Source organism: Pseudorca crassidens, chromosome 10, assembly GCF_039906515.1.
Source record: "Pseudorca crassidens isolate mPseCra1 chromosome 10, mPseCra1.hap1, whole genome shotgun sequence".
NCBI lineage: Eukaryota > Metazoa > Chordata > Mammalia > Artiodactyla > Delphinidae > Pseudorca > Pseudorca crassidens.
Genome location: NC_090305.1, coordinates 12,824,708 through 12,841,420, shown reverse-complemented (window position 1 = coordinate 12,841,420; position 16,713 = coordinate 12,824,708). Strand labels below are relative to the sequence as shown.

The window sequence follows — 16,713 nt, the reverse complement described above, 5'->3', positions numbered from 1 at the left end:
GTAATTCCCTCTTTATTTTCTGATGAGTTACTTAACAGTGACGGGCTTGTTGAGTGGAGCGTTGAGTTTAATGTGTGCTCCAGAAACTCCACTGTAGGCCTGGGGGATATGTTTTTCGAATTCTGTTTAGCTTTACTGAAGGAACACTGAAACCATTATATGGCCTGTTAATATTTCACTCAATACGAGGTTAAACGCTGAGCGGTGTGCAGTTTTCCAAAAGAAATAAAAACCAGGCTTCTTTTTTTCAGTGTGCCCCTGTGCATTCGAAAATTATTAAAAAGGAATTTAATATTCATAGAATGTTTAATCCATTTTTTCAAAATAAGATTTCAAATGGAGTAGCTTTCCAGGACACCACAGCATGAGTGGGGGTGTGGTAGAAAGCTGTTGGGCGGTTTTTGGGGAGACCGAATTTCTTTTAACTGCCCTGCTGCAAGGTGAGATGGCCCACCCACTCTACGTTGCTGGGCCTCAGTTTCCCCATTAGAAAGCGGGTGAAAGAAGTGATCGCTCGGGCCTCTTCTATCTCTAACACGGCACAGTCCCATGAATAGATTTTATTGTAATTCTTTCTCTCGGTTGCCCCCACCCTCCCCCAGAGACCTTTGCTCTGTCAAACATCATTAGCTGTTGTTTGACTTTCTTCGGTTTTGTATCTAATTAGAATTTACATTTTCAGCTATTATCGTGTCATTATTTATAAAGTAAGTCGTAAGGGGTGCCTAAAATCATTTATCACCCCATCTCTATTAATTTCGTACCTTACCGCTTCCTCGGCTCCTTTTTGCTCTTCTTGCTACCACGCCCCAAACAACATCCATTTCTGGAGTGGCTGTGTTATAACTGGAAGGAATCTTTCTGCTAATTATGGAATAATTTTTTGTAAGGAGAGCGCAGAAGCTCAGCTCTTTGCAGTAGCATCGAGGGTCACATTCTGCTTTTAATTTACAAGTAGAAATCCTTTGGATGTCATTTGGTTTTACCTGCAGGTGCAGATTTGAGGCTCGAGGTAATTCGTTTTTTCTTCTGCATCAACTTTCCCAGTTAGTGTGCATAGCATTACTTGGTCCTGTTGGTTCATTTGTAAACCGTTCATACTGATGTCTCTTGACTCATTGAATAGTGTTTTTCGGCAGCCAGTGCAAATAGAAGAGGTGACATTTAAGAGTGTTTCGTCTTGTTGTTTTGTTTGTTTCATAGGCAGAGAGGAAGGGAAGAGGCAATAGGGGTGTTAAAAGTGAGGGCTTTGAAGACAGGGAGGTTAAGGTTTGAATTCTAGCCCTGGCTCCTTAGCTGTGTGTCCCAGGCCACATTTCTTAAATCTCTGATCCTCAGTTTTCTCATCTGTAAAATGGGGATGATGACAAGGTCTATCTTACAGGATTGCTGGAAGGATCAAATGAGCATTCACTGTATATTGCCTGTGGTAGGATCTCAGTACATAATTTAAAGAAAAGAAAGGAGAGAAAAGTATAGAATTTAAGGGCTGGAAAAAAAAAAACAAGAACTAAGGAAAGAGTTGTATCTTTGGGGGTACTCAGGGTAGGAGGAGCCCTTCACAGTCCTTCGTGGGCAGGTTTGAATTCCAGACGGACCATTGAAACTTGGGAGGGCCTGGACCGCCTTCCCTGTTTTGGGTGTGATGTTCTACTGAAGGTCCACCTGCTCCACAGAAGAGGGTGTTAGTTGCTGTGCAATGGATAGAAATATTACATTTTAAACATCTGTTGTCTATACTTTACTACAATAAGAGAAAACCAATGAAAGCAAAAGTTCCCTTTGATTCCACCATCCCAGTCCATAAGTCACTATTAGGTGTTGTCTTTTAGTTCTTGACAATTTAACATATATCTTTTTTCACTTGTGCCTTTTCTATTTAGCATAAACATTCTGGTTTGCAACCTAGACTGGACAGTTATCCTTTGCAAAGGTTATATAATATACCATCAAGTTGTTTTCTCTTAATTTAGGTTTTGTATTATTTGTGGACATTCGAGTTGGTTCTAATTGTTTACTATTATAAAACTGCAGTGATTACCTTTGTACACTTAAGTATTTTCTTAGGATGCAGTCACGTCAGATGGCTTATTCCTAGACGGAGGGGCCTTGCTCTGAACTGCTTTGTAAAAGACAACATTTACATTGTTACTGATGATATACGACTATGTCTTGCTTCAACCTGATTAATTATGGGACTTACTCTTTTTTGGCTAATTTAATAGGCTTCTTGGTTTTAAAATTTGCATTCCTTTGATCCCTCTCAGTCGCAGAACATTTCCATCTGTGTTTACTTACTGATTTTCTTTTATATAATTAGCAAACGGGGAGTCTTGATAATTTCTCATCTGTGCCTATGAGCTCTTTGTGTGCTCTAGAAATTGATCTTTCTTAAAGTCATATGTACTGCAGCTGTTTCCCCAGTCCGATTGTTTTTCATTTGGATTCTCTGACTTTTTGTTGTATGAAAGTCCAAGATTTTCTATGATGTCTCTTTTCTTCTGTGATCATACCCAGGGCCAGCCTGGAAGGAAGAAGGGAGATGACTGCAGCTCACATTCTGTACCTGGCCGGCCAGCTGCTCGGCTTGGCTGGAATAGTCCTCATTCTCAACTGCTCACCGCTCCCCTGTTGAACACCAGGGAACCGCTCCTTGTTGAAACCCTAGTACTTTTCTACTGCCGAGGGCCCCTTTCTACTTTCCTTCCCACCTGTTCCTCACTCCTTGACCTTGATCCATCCTGGGCCAGTCTCCTAGATGTCTCGTCTCCTCTGCCCACCTTTGGGGCTCTCCGCCCTGTGTTGCTGACCCCCGTTTCTCTCGGGGAACCCTGCCGTGGGGGCCGTGCTGGAGGCCTGGCAGCCTCCCTCCCGTGGGCCTGGAGAGATAGGAGTTCCAGGCTTGGCGAGGTTGAACCCTTCTTCGAGGATCCTGGGTTGGGCTCTTCACACCTTCTGCTCACTTAGTCCGACAGGCCACCTGCTGAGGAGTGAGCTTCGCGGGTTTGATTTTCATCCAGGTTAGACTGAGGGGCCCACTGCTGCCCAGCTTCCCTCGCTATTGTAGCTCTTCCCTGGAGAGAGCTCTGCGGGCAGGAGGGCAGGGGCAGTTTCCCCGGTATGGAGCTCTGGGGGAGTCTGGTCTCCAGACCTGAACTGGGACCAGTGGCCCTGCTGGGTTGCAGTGGTTTAGGATGTGCTGTCCCTCCTCAATGGCCTTTCTCAATGTGCACTTGTTCTGGTCCAACCCGTTTTCCTCTCCGAGGCCAAAGTGAACATTTCTTACTCTTAGACATCTGTCTGCATCTCTGTTTCACCTCCTTGGTTTTTCATTGAAGTTCTGAATCCTTAACCTGGCCCAGCAGCTTTGGGGTCCCTTGCTTATCTCCCCGGCACTGTCACTCATCTGTTGCCCCTTCTTTGCTTCCGTCATTTAGCATTTCCTCTTTCAAAGTGCCCTGTCCTTTCTTATTATGTTCCAGCTTTTAGTCGTGCTGTTCCCCCTTGACATCCAACTACCCACCTCTATCTGTGTGGCTAACTTTGAATCTTGGTTTAGAGTCCTTTCCTCGGGCAGCCGAGGGACTAGTCCTGTGCTGCCTGTCGGGGATTCCCAGAGCCCCCTGCTGTTCTTCTCCTGTTGTAACATTTTGCACCTCTTTTCCCAGCTCAGTGACAGCAGGGACAGCGAGGACTGTTTCCCCCCTCCCCCCACCAACCATTCTTGGCATTTGGCATCCAGTAGGGCTGCAATCAATGTAAGCATTTCCCCTACGGTGTGGGTTTGTATGATGCAAATTGGATGCAATTCCATCTCTTTATATAGACCATGACTTACAGGTGTGGTGTGGAGCCAGCCCTGGGGCCTAGTGGACCACAGTGGTGGAAAAAGCTATGGCATCTGTTGAATACCTTTGTGCATCAAAGAATGAGTGATAAAGGTGACCAAAATTTATAAAAGGGCTCTGCTCAGGAGAAAGAAAAGCCTAGTGACGAATTTTCTGGAACAAAAGCTATACGGAATAGATTGCTGGATTTGCTCAGTGATATTTAAATTTTATAGCACTACACTTATAACCACACCAAACACTATTATCATTGAACTTCAACACAGGAAACAAAATTACCGTGTTTTTGAATGTCTAAAACTGTCTTTCTTTGCAATGAAAAAATTCCTGTTGGATTTCGATGATGTGAGGATTCTTAGAAACATCGCTAACCTGTGGGATGAATGAGTGGATTTGAGGTTCACCTCCTAAACACCTGTTCTCTGCTTTGATCAGTCTCCCTCATGTGCTCTTGTGACCCTGCTCTCTGATTCAGGTGAAAGTTCTTGGTGGGATAATTTTCCCAAGGAGATCATTTTATCTGGAAGAGAGTAGTTCTGGAGTCTTAAGCAAGGTTGGTCAAGTGGAGGTAAAGCACGCCATGGACCAGGGAGCCCTGAAACCCTCCTCTGCGTGACCCCGCCCAGGAGGAATGGGGCTGGTGGGGTCTGACCGTGGTGTCCCTGCCCCTTTGAGTTGGTGGGGACAACCTCCTCTCTCTTGCACATGAGTTCGTCTAGAAGTTGCCCTGTTGGTGGTGGGTGAAAATACCATTTCCAGGGAGAGGGTGTTCATTGGTGATCACTGACGTGAGGGTCTGCATGCTTCTGATGGAGGTTCTGACAGGTATGGAAAAGGGTCTGACATTAGAACCGAGGCCTGGGCCCATTGTCCACTGCAGCGCCCCAAAGCCCTTTCTACCTCGCTCTGTTCTGGCAAGTTCCAAATGGGGGCAGAAAGGACTCTGGATGAATTTTGTTTTGATTGTTCTTCCCCTTTTCAAGGCTCCGTGCTGTAATCCAGACCATTGAGAAGTATGACCCCAAGTTGTGGCTTTTTTGGGAAGACAGTCTTTTTATAAGGAGCTGGGAAAAGAATGTTTCTCTTTGGCTGCTGGCTCTGGTGCCTGATCTGACACTTTTCATAAGATTAGCAGTTTTGTTCCTTTTGTAAGTGGTCGTAGGCCCATAAGACAAGTTACCTATTATTTGTTGACAGGAGAAAAGATTATCTAGTTTTTATTTAGAAATCTTCTTCCATAAAACCTTGTTTTCTGTTGCATTTGAAAGAAATACAGTGATAGCATCTAAGCCCGAATTTTGGTGTTTTACTTGGGCTTTCCTGTTCTGCTGAAGCCTCTGTAACCCTTTGTACTTCTCTGTACTCTTCAGAAGGAACAGGTTATATATTTTTTTCCATCTCAGAGTCATCCAAATGAACAGGACTGTTTTAACAATCTGTATAAACCAGGGGGAAGACTACTTTTTCTTTTTTTTTTTCCCTCCCAGCAAGATTTAGATCCATTTTGGTCATCCTAGAGATTAGAATAGGCCAATGTGAGTAAGAAGCAATGTGAAATGAAGAAATATTTTTGCATGTGTCCTTGAAACATGGGTCTTACCCAGGAGTATTGAGCCTTCTCCAAACAAAACTCTGGAAGTCACAGTTCGTATCATCTTTAAGCCCTGGAGAGAGGGTTATTAATCTATGAAAATGAACAAACACTAGCTGTTTGCTATTCTGCTGTGCAGAGAACATTCAATGACCTGACTAATCTCGGAGTTTCTTTCTCTAAATGCTGCACTTTTTACTCTTTACCCTGAAGTCTCAGGAAACGATTTCCTTAAAAAAATTTTTTAAACTTTTCCATTTTAAATGTGCAGGGTCTTCAAAGACTTCACTGGGATGGAAGTCCCGTGTTTTCCTGTTTCTTTTATAGGACTAGTCACAACTACCCTTTTCTCTTGGTGGTGTTTTGCAGTCTGGGCCTCCAATTTAGTAAACATAGCCCTAAGGACCACAGTCATCTGGACCGTGTGCAGTGGCTAGTGTGTCATGGGTCCATCTCAGCTGATAATAGCATATCACAGGAGTCAGAGTGCCTCGTATGACTGGTTGCCCTGGGGAGTCCTAATGATTCCCTAGAGCAGAGAGTGTCCTCTTCCTTTTCTAGAGGAGGAAACAAAACCTAAGAGGTTGACAGATTTGCTAGGTTTCAGGGCTAAAACACACATGGCTTGTGCTGTCACCTGGGCCTTGCAACCTGCATGAAGTTCAGTGCTTTCTCCATCACCTTCTGAAGCCGAGATCCCCCAGGCCTTATGCAGTTGTGACTCTGAATCTGTAGACTGAAAAGACAGAACTTGGCTTCATCCAAGGGGCCTAATAGAGCAGTTTTGAGATGGAGCTGGGAAGATGGAGAAAGACAAGAGTACAGCCCCTTGAATGTACACCATTCCCTCTTATAAATTTTGACGTTAGTTTTTGTAGTGCCTAAGCTTGAACTTGACGGATGGGTAGAGAGTGTTTTTTCTTCTGCAGCCACTACACCTTTAAAGTTAAGCTTCTCGAGCTATATTTCCTTTAAGGCACCAGTGTCAGCAAAGTTAAAAACATCAGGAAATTGTATTGATCTCATCCATGGAATCTTGAAAACTGATGCCATCTTCTCTGGGAAGTTCTTTCCTATGTGGATGGGAAGGCATTACAGTCAGGTCACTTCCATATGGGTAGGTCCCTCCTGTCTTTCTGCTGGATGCTACAAAAGAGGGTAGAGGAAGCTCACGCAGCCCCCTGTGAATCAGAGGTATGCCTCCTGGTCTGGAGAGAGCCAGTGCGAGACACTGAGTTGCTTTCATGATGAGTATCTGCTGTCCTAGGACATCTAGCAGTTAATCTTTTAGTAGAAATCACCATCCATCTCTTGATGCCAGAAGCACGTATAATAACTGTTATGAAGCCTTTTCTGTCTCTGCAGAAGTAACTGGTGCTGACGACCGTGCTGTTGGTTTCAGAAATACTTGGAATCTGATTCTCTTTGAGGCTTACGGAAGCTAGATTTTATATGTGGAGTCCTCCTCAGTGATTCTGCAAACCAGACAAAGGCCATCTCTCTTGTAGGCCTCCTCCCGGCAATCTCTTTACAGCTTTTTCCTAGGAGTCAAGGCGCTATAGCCTAGCTGGGGAGTTTTGCTTGGTGACGGAGTAGCTAAGAATGTTTCTCTCTAACAGGTCACAGAGAGCGCTGGTGGACGTCTCTCCTTGCCCCAAGATCTTCGGTGGAAGTCCACGGGACTTGGTGTCTGTGCCGTTCAAAGTATATATGAACTCGCCAGGAGGCATAATGCGTCACCATTTAATTCTGGGCCACCCTAAAGGATGACACCCAGCTTCAGAGACCACCTCTTGGACATCATCCCTGAGATCCAGTGTTGTAGCTCCCCACTGTCTGAAATCCGTTTCTGACCGAGTTTGAGCTGCCTTAGGCTTAGGCATTCAATGGCCAGGACCATGCTGCAGCGCCACACCTTTTGTCCCTTTCAGAGCAGCAGCTCGCTCTGAGCTCTTGTTGAGTCTTTTACACAGATATGCTAGAAAACAGGCACCAACCCATTCTTTCCATCTTGGCATTTTCCCACAAGCGTAGTCCTGGGATGACCTGGAGCGGAGAGGCAGTGGAGGATAAATTCATCTTGTACAGACTTGTTCCTGCTAGTTCTAGCCTGTCTCTCGCCACAGATCTAGCTTTTAAATCCTCAAGTGATTGGTTTTGCGTAGGAATGTGTGGATTGTTGGATCGCAATAATTTTCTCCCTGAATTTCTAGTGTTTATATAAGCAGATGTATATAAAAAAAGTTCTGTCATTGGTGTAAACAGCAGGGCCTGTTTTTAATAGTTACAGGTGCTTAAAGATGGTGCAGAATAAAAATGTAAGTGTTTTTTTTTTTTTTTTATTGCAAGTTGCAACACAACCAAAAGTCTATATTAATGTTTTGCCAGGAAAGGGTCAACACGGAAAATTTGCAACAAAGACAAACTAGAATAGAACCAGTGCAAACAGAAGCTGACAAATATATGCCCCATGTTGGGAGTTCAGCCCCTGGAATGTTATGTAGGACAAAAGGAATGGAAGAGGTATTTCAGTAACATTTTGTTCTGTGTCAAAAACCTTGTGAAATATAAATCTGCTGTGTATTGGAGAATGGATACAGCAATTGATTCAGGTTGAATAGCTTTCATTTAACTAGAATATCCCACAGAAAGCCATTCTTGTTCTGACAACCATAGTTTTGTTTTTCTTGACTTAAAGAAAATTGAATTCATGTTTACATATTTTATAGGATTGTTTTATGGACAAAGACACAGGTCAAATCCCATCCCAGCACAGTGGCTATTGTTATAGCAAATAGAAACATTTCTAAATGAAATAAAAACCATTTCTAAGCCATGGCCTGTGGCCCATAGTAATCATACTACATTGGTGTTATGAAACTGTTTGCAACTATCAATAATTCAGTCGTAGATGTGCTTTTTTTCTAATTCTGTTTTTAAAAAATATTCTAGTCTCTTGCCAACACACATACCCATGCATATACTTCACTGATTTGCATAGTAGAGAAGGAAGAATATGAATATGTATAGTAGGAGTCAACTTTATTTTGGACTTTCTGGAACAGATCACTTTTTTTTCCTCCACATGATGGCTCCCTGAATTGCTTCCAATTATTGAACTTTCATAATTGCCCACAACTCTGTCTGTGTCCTTCTAACGGTCTTGCCATGTCAACCAACCCAGCCAAAAGCTAGTAGCCAGTGATAGTGGTTTAAGAAGCTGGACTTCAGAATCCCCCTGCCAAGGGTATTCTGTTATTCTCCATTTGTACACTTCTCAAGAAGAAATTAGGTGCTTGTTGTTGAGTTTTTTCAATTCCCATCTCATTCTGGCATTGATCTTGGACTCATTTGCAAACTATTACTCCTGAAACATTTTGGCTCTCTGTGACCTATTGTTCAGTAGAATCTGAGGTTTTCCAGGTACATCAAAGACTTAAATTTTAGGGAAATTGATCAAAAGAAAACTTCTCTAGGAATAAATGTCTTTTAGGTTTTAGCTCTATTCTACCTTCAGGGTTCTTACCTGGATGCCTTATATTTTATTTCCTTTCTGTATTTATACTGATTTGATACTTGGGTTTACTGTTTTCTGTTTGGAAACAGCTTTTAAAAAGTAACACAGAGCTTAAAAATATAAAACAGTTCCAACCTGCTCCATTCTTACCTTGACTGTCTTTTCTGCCTTATTGCTAGACCACTGCTTCTCTTTCTGCTTCTCTTCTGGGATTTTATCTGCTCAGCAATTGTAGTGTGTGATTCTGAATTCTATGGTTTGAGTTTCCTGACCAACTTCTCTTTGCATCTGAGTCTATTTCCTGTGCGTAAAGCTTTGGCATTCCATTCTCCGATCCCAGTCAAAAGTGAAACTTTTAGTGCTAATAAGATTAGTCCTTGCGACACTATTAATTCTTTACTCTCCATTTCTCACTCCATTGTTGTTTCTCAAAGACCAACATTTCTTTATTATTAAGAACGTCATTAGGAGATGGTAACTACACTTAATGTGATCATTTCACAGTGTGTACAAATCTTGAACCATGATGTTGTACACCTGAAGCTAATGTAATGTTTTATGTCAGTGATACCTCCATTTAAAAAAAAAGAGGAGGAAAAAACCCACTTCATTTTGGTGTCACTTCCTTAAGACCTCCTGGATTTTTGTTTTACTGATACACTCCACAGCTTCAAACTGCAGGAACCATCAACAGGTCTTTGACAAATTAGTTGTCCCTACACATGGTTTACAATATTACACTTGCTGTTTAAAAGTAATTAAGCTTCTCTCAGTGTTCTTTGCTGTGGGTCAGGAACTTTATTTGCTGTGCCATCCAACACAGAAGTTAATCACAAATGGGTCCTCTGAACCAAATAATTAAAAATAGAGCAAAGTTTCTGAACCAGGCGGTTGGCAGAAAAGTCTGTACTTCCATCTGTGCATGGTTAGGAAAATATTTCATGATACTGAAATAGCATCAGCCTTGCTCTCTTTTGTGTGAGAGTATATCTGTGTGACTGCATGTCATTCAGTGCTCTGAATGTTTGTTTGACAGTTAGCTAATCATATATATATATATATATATGTATGTATAAAAGTCACTGGCAAAGAAACAGGAAAGCAAATCCAGGTGTTGTGTGCATACATTCTTTATTTGCTGGTTTCTGTGAAGGGATAATGGTCTTGCTGTTGCTTTTCTGTTTAGTGAAAGTTTTCTCTAAGCATGTGCTTCAGAAACTTAAAGAGCATTACATTTTTTTTTTTTTTTTTTTTTTTTTTTTGCGGTACGCGGGCCTCTCACTGTTGTGGCCTCTCCCGTTGTGGAGCACAGGCTCCGGGCGCACAGGCTCAGCGGCCATGGCTCACGGGCCCAGCCGCTCCGCGGCATGTGGGATCCTCCCAGACCCGGGCACGAATCCACGTCCCCTCCATCGGCAGGTGGACTCTCAACCACTGCGCCACCAGGGAAGCCCAAGCATTACATTTTGACTTGAAAATCTTTACGTCTTTTGATTCTCTGTCTATGAATAGCCTTTGCTAATAGCTTTTAGGAACTGTTCTTAGGTGAAATGCTGATGGATCTGTTTCAGTTTGGAATATGGACGGTTAGGAGTTTCTGCTCTCTGGAAGGAGACGTATGCCTGGAATATATATCAAACTCATAAACACTTTATGACAGAGGTACAGACATGCAAGTGACTGATTTTGAGAGAAATTTAATCCTTCAGTTTGGATTTTCCTTTGTTTTCACCAGTAATCAGTAACTTTCCAAATATGTTCAGTTTTGGCCAGTTCTAAACCGATGCTATGACTTTAAAAGTATATTTTCTATTTATAAGGTTCTAATTGCTATATAAAATAAAGATTATTCCCCTCTGGTATTTCTCTATTGCAACTCTCTCTCTTTATCCCTGGAAAAGTCTTATTTTTTCGTTGATTTTCTTTCTCCTGGGAGAGCCACTGTATTAAATAACAACTAATGCTCAATAAATACACCAAAGGGAGATTTAAGAATTATTAAGAGAGAAAAAAAAAAAAGGAAGTGTCTTAATTTTCTTCCTTTGGCTCCGAAACATATGTATCTCTCAGAGTTACCAGTTTATGCTTCCGGACACTTAGAGCCTAGGCATACTCTTAATACTGTGATAATAGAATTAAATACTGAAATTAAGAGCTGTGGATTGACCATGCTCACATAAATTGAAATTAAGGAAGGAGGAATATCTTCGATAAATGTCATTATTAACGTAGCAGCTAATTCTTGAGTTTAGCTATGAAGATCAACTAAAGTTGATGATAGTTTGATTATTGAGGTACTTTGTCATTCATGAAACTCAGAATTTAATAGTTTGATCATTTGGGCAGTTTGTCATTCATGATGTTTAAGAGACCCTACACATCTTTCTGTCCAACCTCCTGAATTTACATTCAACTTCATTTTGTTCATTTCTTGCAAACCTATGAATGCCCAGAGGGAACAATAAAGTTGAATAAATTGTGGCCTGTGGCTTCAAACAAATTAATCTTTGATTTCCTTTTCAATATTATTGGGGGAATAGCTTTTATTTATTTTTATTTATTTATTTTTAAATTTTATTTTTGGCTGTGTTGGGTCTTCATTGCTGTGCACAGGCGTTCCCTAGTTGCAGTGAGCGGGGGCTGCTCTTCGTTGCCGTGCGTGGGCTTCTCACTGTGGTGGCTTCTCTTGTCGTGGAGCACGGGCTCTAGAGTGCGGGCTCAGTAGTTGTGGCGCAGGGGCTTAGTTGCTCCGTGGCATGTGGGATCTTCTCAGACCGGGACTCGAACCCGTGTCCTCTGCATTGGCAGGTGGATTCTTAACCACTGCGCCACCAAGGAAGCCCGGGATAGCTTTTAAAAAGATACACATGGATTTTGCTAATTATTATTTGCTAATGTAAGATATTAGGATTTAACATTTTGTGCACTCTGAATACTCATAAGGGTGAACGGTAGATGTCCTATTTTTTTTTTTTTTTTTTTTTGGCCGTACCATGTGGCATGTGGGATCTTAGTTCCCTGACCAGGGATCGAACCCCTGCCCCCTGCACTGGGAGCACGGAGTCTTAACCACTGGACCGCCAGGGAAGTCCTGAATGGTAGATGTCTTTAGACTTTAAAGTTAGTGCTGGATTGATCTTCTCTTATACGAGACAGCTGACATTGCTGATATTAATTAGACTCCCCGGAAAGGGTGCCTGGATACTCAAGTTCTTCACACTTTGCTTGTGGGAGTGTTAAATTTGTTTCTCTCATTCATTTCGGCATCTTCTGGACAACAGTATATGGCCTTTCAGTTTAAAAAACTGCATTTGATTGTTGATATCTTTATTCAGTAAATCATTTGGTTGGCGAATATTGATTTACCAGATTCATGATCCCAAACAAAAGAAACAGCACACACACTAAAGAAAGGTCATTGTGCAGAGAACCTATCCTTTTAATAATAGTAATGGCTAGCTGGCATATTGAGGATTTAGGGTATGTCAGCCACTGTGCTGATCACTTAGTCTTCACAGTAAACCTAGTTGGTAGTTATTATCTCCACTCAACAGATAAGGTAACTGGGTTAGTAGCTTGCCCAAGGTCACACAACTAGTAACTGGGAGGATTGGGATTCAACTCATACCATTTTAACTTCACACCCTATGCTCTTAACTAATTATACTTTATCGCTTACCACCCGTGTCATCGTGAGACTTGCAAGATTGCTTTCATGAATGTGAGCTATATACAAAAGCATAGTTGCAAACCAAGATAAACTATAAAGAATAAGGATTCAGTGAGCACTCAACTAACTCTCCACCCAGATTTCATAATTACCACGAATTCGATGTCCTCTCTGTGGGGTCCTCCCCCATCACATCACCTTTCTTCCCACCTCAGAAGTAACCACTAAAGAAAAATGATGTTTGAAAACATTTTTAACAGAAGTGCACAAAAACGTATCCCAGCCAGATGCTCATTTTGTTTTCCCTCCTTTTTCTCGTCTCTCCTCGCTGCTCGGCCATCTCATCTCTCGGTCATCCCTCCTTTTTCTCGCCATTGTGGGGCATGAAGAGGAACTGAGTCAGATCTGCGTCAAAAGGTCAGGGAGAGTGTCCTCTGCTGTGATGTGCAGGCCTAAATGCCATGACTGGTATGGGGGATTTTGTGGTGGGGTGATAGTTTCTTTGGTGCTCTCGAAGGACGCATCCCCTCTCAAGCAAGGCGTGCTCTGGAGGGATGCTAAGAAACAGACCATCTGAGGGGGTGATTTAATGTGACTTGGGCTGACACATCTCTAAAAAGCTTGTCAGGTTATAAGTCACAAATATTAGCCATACAGACATGTGGTTCCTTGATAGTGTGACTCTTAAAATAGCGAAACGTTTTTGGTAACCAATGTGCAGGCACTTCATAACACAATCAGAAGCCATTGAGTAGAACATGTTAAGATAGTGTAACCTTGTTGTCCCCTAATGCTTGAATGCTGTCTTTCAGCAAGTAGTAAATACCTTGTACAATATGTAAAAATCAAAATGGGTTCGGGCCTGGTGGGAATAATATAATTCTTTCATCAGTTGAAAAGTACATTCTAATAATTAACTACATTAAAAAAATAAGCAGGGCTTCCCTGGTGGCGCAGTGGTTGAGAGTCCGCCTGCCGATGCAGGGGACACGGGTTCGTGCCCTGGTCCGGGAAGATCCCACATGCCGCGGAGCGGCTGGGCCCGTGAGCCATGGCCGCTGAGCCTGTGCATCCGGAGCCTGTGCTCCGCAATGGGAGAGGCCACAACAGTGAGAGGCCCACGTACCACAAAAAAAAAAAAAAAAAAAAAAAAAATAAGCAAAGGAGGTTTTTGGTTTTTGTTTGCAAATGGTACCCTGTTGCATGAAATTTTTTCCAAGGGTCATGCAATTCTGTAGGAGAAGGTAGCAATTTAATGCACTCTTAGCTATTAAGGGCTTAGAGCTAGGTTACTTTTAAGTTACTCCCATGTCATTACAAAAATATGTAATGAATTTAAAAGATTAAAAATAATCACATCTAGTTGAACATAAAAGTGCTTATAAAGGCATATGTGTGTATCTGTATGTAGTCATTTGCACATACACATTTATATATGTATGTCTTGTATTAATTTTTTCTGGCGTTGCATGTGTTTGTAGGTATAGATATAGCATGCACTCTTTACAGAACTAATGTTAGGGGCCCTTTTATGAACTAACTATATGATTTGGAGCTTTATCAAATGTGATTTTTTTCAAAGGTCACAATTTTGGCCTGTAATAAAAAGCAGTATGGTATTGAGGTTAAAGTGTGCATATGTGTCTGTCTATATCTTCTCTCTCTCATCTTTTTGCTTAGAGAAAAATCTATGCTCAAAGATACCAATGTGCCTACTAATAACTTAAAATATGAAAAAAAGAGCTACATATGACACTTTGTTGCAGTTTTGTACATTGTCTCAAAAACATGCTGTAAAAATATGGAAACTAGAAAAATCTTGGCAAATGTAGCCTAAGAGTGTAGCTGATTTAAAAGCTGCATTTGAGTATTCTAAGTACGGTTCTGTGACAGCTATTACTATAAGAATTGGCACAGCTAAGAAAATTTACACTTTAATACTTTAGAGCAAATAATTGCTTCGGATGCTTTAAATAGCACAGGAAGTGTGTAGAGTGTTTACTTGACATTTGTTATATTGAACACTAATACTGAAACAGATTCTTTGACCACAGAGAATGCCAGTGTAGGTGGGATGGGGGTAGACGGGAGAGAGAGACAGACGAAAAACAGCCAGCATGATTAGATAAAAATAAAATGGCAAATGAGCTTTTTCACGATAGAGGTATAGCAGCAAAATAAAATGCCCGTTTGTTCGATCAAGTTGTCTTGGAGTGTGGTAGCAGAAAGCAGAGTAAACAACTCCCTGGGGTTAGGTTTCTCCCGGTTTTAAGGTCCTGAAGTATGCTCGAGGCTCTCTTCAAAGCCTTCCAGCCCTTGGCTACTCTGGTTTAATTTTTAAGGTCCTGAAAGCGAGAGGAATGACCTCCCTTTTTATAAAACAGAAAGAAAAAAATCCCTCTTGTTATCTGTTTAATCTGCACACGCTTGTGAGTGTTTTTTTTTACGATAGCTCTGGTGCCCTCATTTCTCAGTGCAGCTCAGTACTTGTGATGTGTCGTCCCCCCCCCCCCCCCCCCCCGCCAATGCATGTTGCACTCCCAGAGCCGCCTTTTCACCCTTGCCAGGCACTGTTCATGCGATTCTTATCCTAGGACGGGGTCTAGTGCAGTTGAGTGCTGCCCTAACTGCAGAGCATTTCTTTTTGCACCAACTGCTTACCATGCACTGTGATTCAGCTGCATTTAATGGGAAGAAAACAGGATATACTTTAGGCTACTAAATCCTGTCCCATTCATATATATTTGAGCCAATTGTACAGTGTCTTAAAGGGAGTTTTAAATGCCTATGTTAAAAACGAATTGGTATGTGTGATAGGCCCAAGAATGTGAAATTGTGCAATGTTAATGAAGTTTGTTAAAAGCTGCTTCCTTCTGGCTTGTCAACATGAGCCGCTGTAAAATACCCAAGGGAATTTTTTTTTTATTTGCGGTACACGGGCCTCTCACTGCTGTGCCCTCTCCCGCTGCGGAGCACAGGCTCCGGACGCGCAGGCTCAGCGGCCATGGCTCACGGGCCCAGCCGCTCCGCGGCATGTGGGATCCTCCCGGACCGGGGCACGAACCCGTGTCCCCTGCATCGGCAGGCGGACCGTCAACCGCTGCGCCACCAGGGAAGCCCTAGATTGGCTTTTATCTTCTTATTTTGTTCATTCTGTCCACCCTGTTTTTTTTTGTTTTGTTTTTTGGCCGTGCCTCGCAGCTTACAGGATCTTAGTTCCCCGACCAGGGATCGAACACATTCCCCCTGCAGTGGAAGCGTGGAGTCTTAACCACTGTGCCACCAGGGAAGCCCCTACCCAAGGGAATTTTGAAAACAGCAATCAAGAGTCAAAACTTCACGGTGCAGTGTGGCCCAGCACCCACAACGCTCTGCGGTGGAGAGGCTGTATTTATGGCTTTGCCACTGACTGGAGAGTTGACCTTGAATAAATCATGTTTAACTTCTCTGTGCTTCAGTTAGCTTTTGAAAGACATGTGTGGTTGTGTATAGCCAGTGGGAAGGCAATAACAAGTTCACAACAAAAGGAGAACTTGAAGGAAAATTTTATTATAAAAGAGCCGTGGGCATGAATGCAAGCCTTATGTAGGGTACTATAAATAAGTCTTGGTACACATGGCTCCTAAGAAATGTAGAGGGTTTTATTCTAATACTCTTGCTGTATTTTGTAGAATTAAAAAAAATATATATATATAGTTTTACCTTTTAATTCCAGAAAGCTTTGTGTTCAGACTTTTTTTTTATAAGTTCCACCTTATATAGAGGGATTTTTTTTCCTTTAGAATGTTACAATTTAAATTGTAATCGAGCAGTAACAAATATCATTTAATATACAAAGACATTTAATTTTATTTTTAAAAGGGTATTCCAAGTTGTTATTTATTTTAAAAAGTTTATTTCTCTTTAGTCTGTTGCTACCCCTGCAGTGATCTCAGTGGTTTTTCATTCATCCGGGGAGTAAGGAAGAAGAGTGTCCAACACTTAACATGCCTGAAACACTAGCAAGCACAAAACACTTAAGTACCCTTGTGACTTACGGTCAGTGGGCCTGTTTCCCCTTCCTAGTGTGTCAGCAATCGGCTGGAAG

General features: G+C 42.0%; 1 protein-coding gene across 6 annotated transcripts in view; it reads left to right on the top strand.

Moving 5' to 3' along the window:
* Window positions 1–16,713, top strand: part of ATXN1 (ataxin 1) — a 395,170-nt gene that overhangs the window by 14,522 nt on the left and 363,935 nt on the right. The window contains exon 2 of one of the 6 annotated variants that reach the window (XM_067752050.1): window positions 13,016–13,043. The exons of the other annotated variants lie outside the window; for them this stretch is intronic. The gene's annotated coding sequence lies outside the window, so the exon portion shown is untranslated. The remainder of the gene's footprint in view (window positions 1–13,015; window positions 13,044–16,713) is intronic. 6 annotated transcript variants of the gene reach the window in all.